Source organism: Centroberyx gerrardi, chromosome 9 (genome assembly GCF_048128805.1).
Source record: "Centroberyx gerrardi isolate f3 chromosome 9, fCenGer3.hap1.cur.20231027, whole genome shotgun sequence".
Classification (NCBI taxonomy): Eukaryota; Metazoa; Chordata; class Actinopteri; order Beryciformes; family Berycidae; genus Centroberyx; species Centroberyx gerrardi.
In genome coordinates, this window is record NC_136005.1 from 31,192,372 (window position 1) to 31,196,013 (window position 3,642).

At 41.1% G+C, this 3,642-nt stretch overlaps 1 pseudogene; it reads right to left on the bottom strand.

Moving 5' to 3' along the window:
- Nucleotides 1-696: 696 nt before the first annotated feature.
- LOC144539715 (uncharacterized) lies at nt 697-3,239 on the bottom strand (annotated as a pseudogene).
- Nucleotides 3,240-3,642: the final 403 nt, after the last annotated feature.

The following is a 3,642-nucleotide window of genomic DNA, read 5'->3' on the forward strand; positions in this document are numbered from 1 at the left end:
GAGGCAAAGCATTTCCACTAAATGAAATCAAACACACACAGAACTGACATTGTCCACATTTATTTATTCAACTTGCACTGCCATCTGAAAAAGATTGCCTTGTAACAGTGTTGGGGTAGTTCAAAGGTCAAAAAAACAAAAATAAAAAAACAATACACATAGGTTGTTGCTTCTCAAAATAGTAACATATTACTTATATATACTTAGAATTACAATATTGAATTGAGACATCACTACTTGAAACAAGATTGCCTGACACTACTCTATTACAGGAAAAATTAATGTTACAGCAGTGCATTACTTTGTAATGTGTTCCTCCCAACACTGGTAACATGTTTGTAAACATAATAAACCGTCATTAACATCTACAACAATTGGAACCCCCTTCGTAGGGCTAGGCACCAGGCACAGACCATTTTTGGCACTGACTGAATACTTTGGTGGATGAGACAAAAAAATGGCAACAGTAAGTACTTTGTGTTGGATCAACCAAAAACAAAAAGGAAGAATTTAAACTTAGAGCTTCAATATTCCTGTTCTCACATGACAACTCTCCAACACTAGCCCCCTCCAGACAAGAGACATGACTTTCTATCAGGCCCTCATAAGCTAGATTTCACTCAAAGTATCAAGGCACAGAAACTGGTACCAGTATCAATTGTTTAACAATACCTAGCCCTACTACCCCCAACAGCTCTACGTCCCAATAAAAGCTTTCCACTCAGCCATGGCTCTTTTGTATGAGCCTGTGGCGTCTCGGTCATGGATAGCGTCCTGTAAGATTTCTGTCTGAATGACAGAAAGGAGAGTTGCCACACACTTTGGATATGTAAGATGCAGGGTGTAGTAATAGGCCATTAGATAGAGCAGACCTTCATAGAGGTCTTCCTTGGCAAATGTGGTGATGGGAGTGGTTACAATGGCGACCAGGCAGTTGGACCCATCGAGGAGCAAAAGAGGGCTGGAGAGAGATCTCTTCTGGAGGTAGACGGTGGGATCTTCTGTTGGCTAAAGGAGACAGACAAAAACTGCTAAACATCTTTATGGTAGAACAGAACTACCATAGCAGACCCCCTACTACCATTATGTATATACTGTATCTATGATTGAAGTAATAATGCCTTGCATGTGGTATGTGAATGCACAGACAACACTGTTTTAATGCACTAATGAAAAAGCGAAAACATGTCCGCCAATAAAGTCATTATGAAAATAATGGCTTGATCTCCTGCCTCAGTCACTGTGTCTGTTTGAGTGCGGGCCCCCGCTACATATTTTGGAAACTTTTGGCCTAATTGTGAGAGGCGATGCACCATTAGAGACTAACAAAAAGGATAACGCATGAGGTAAATGCCCTTACAGACACACAAGTAGACAAACATCAAGATTTGAATGTGACACATAATGTGAACAATCCCTCACCTGAAGGACATGAAGCAATGCCTCACTGGCATGTCCCACTTTCTTAGGCGGTGCAGCTGGTGAAGGAAAAAGTGTGGGGAGTGCCCTGAACAGTGCAATGGCGAATTCCACTAGGAGAAAACAAATCACATTTTAGCTCAAAGTTAGCCCTCCTAAACCTCACTATGAGGTTAATGTTGAGGTCACAGGCAACTGAAATGATTATTTTGTCATCTTGAACAGAGCATTATCATTCTGGATTTATTTTGTCAGCCTTACACATTGGCGACAGACACAATCCTATTCCCAGCCATGTCTGTGGAAATAGCAACACACTGTGTTAAGAGACACTGCAAGGTGACTTACCTCCATCCAGGGTCATGGGTGGTTTCATCACTTTCTTCCAAACTCCATAAAACTGCACTTTGGAGCAAAAGTCTTCCCATCTCTTCTTTACTTCTGCTATGTATTTGCGGTTGCCCTTATCCAGGACCCGACGCAGCTCATCCATCACCTACAGTGCGAATGAGTGTTAAAATCTGCAATTTTGGTTGTTTTGTGGACAAGCAAAAATGGCAAGTTATTCACTTACATTATTAAGATCCTTGAAGCATGGATATGCATCCAGGATCTTTGTGGGCCTGTCCTCCTTTCAGGGCATCACTGTCGATGAAGGTTCTTCTTGCTTCAAACTCAAGGTCAAGGAGTTGGGAGACAGCATCTTGGTTCGGTTTTTGTTTCTTGTACATCTCCTGCAGAGTCTTAAAACGCCTGGCCTGTGCTGGCAGACTATCCTTGTCCGCTAAAATGGAAAACACAAATCAGTATGGGCAGGGGACATGTCAATGTGAATGATACTATGGGTTTTAATCATCAAGTGTAATATAAAACCAAAATTGACACCCTTTAAAAACAGCCCACTATGGCTGGGTGATGTCTGTAAAAAATAATCCGACAATATAAAGTGGAAAACATACAAAACTATCGTAACCCGCCCCACACACACATACTTATAATACATACAACTGTAATGTTGTGCGTAATGTTATGCATTCAACAATGTGTGGATATGCTCTTTCGAGTAGAGAACCTGATGAATGAAAATAAATTAGACATCAACTTTCACATCACAATATATCAAGACCCAATTAGTGTCACAATGTCTGTAAAATATTATGATATCCAACACTCTCATAATTTTGCCCAGCCCCACTGCTCATCATCATTGTCAAACTCTGCGATTCCACTTACATGTACTGTGGTTATCATCAGAACTGGTCCCAGGACTCTGATCCAATAGAACTGTTGATGCACCACTTGAGTCAGCGTCATAATCTTCTCCCGTGTCACCTGAAGTCAATGCAACGCCTCTTCTTTGGACGGCCCCTCTCTGGTGTAGGCCCCTGCCTCTTTTGTGGGAACTTAACGTTCAGCAGCCTCTTGTGAAGATTACCGTAAATGCTCATCTGTGGCAAATAAAATTTGAATCATTTTGAGAGAAAAATAAAAATGAAAGCCTTGACTACTTTTTTTAAAATGTCACAGAGAAACGACAGTGAATAAAAAAAAAAGAAAAAAAATCGATAAATACTTCATAAGTGTAAGAAATAAACAGTCCCAAATTTTAATGACTTACATGTTTCACAGGTTTTTCTTTGGGATAATACTCCACTACTCTCTTAGCCATGGCAGTGAGTTCATGTTTGGAAGGGTACCGGACCTCCTCTCCTTGTAGACTTGCCCTCAGGATGGAAATCATGCTGGTGACTGTTCCTCACCAGCCTGCATCTCAGCTCCTTGGAAATGACACATTCCCCCTCTCTGCCAGTGCGGGCCATCTCAAAGTAGTGCTTACGAGCTTGTTCCAACTCACTGTCTGTATAGATCACATATTCTGGTGGACTGTATTTAGCTTTTTAACACCCAAACATGACATACCATTTAAAATTGACACTGTAACATTATCCATTGTCACTTCCTAACCTGGTGGGAAGAAAAAAGATGATGTTTAGTTTAGTCAGACAGGCTTAGGACAAGTTATCCCTGATAACTCAAGATCGTTTTTTACAGTATGATCCTTATCTTGGATCTCAAGTCCTGCAGCAGTCGAAAGTTGCGAAAGTTGCCTAGCTGAAAGCTAATGTGGGATCTACTGTGCACGAGCAACGGGGAATGAGAATCCGAGACAGCTCAGCAGGTTTCAGGCTAAAAACTACCAGCATGAAAATAGAAGCACAACTT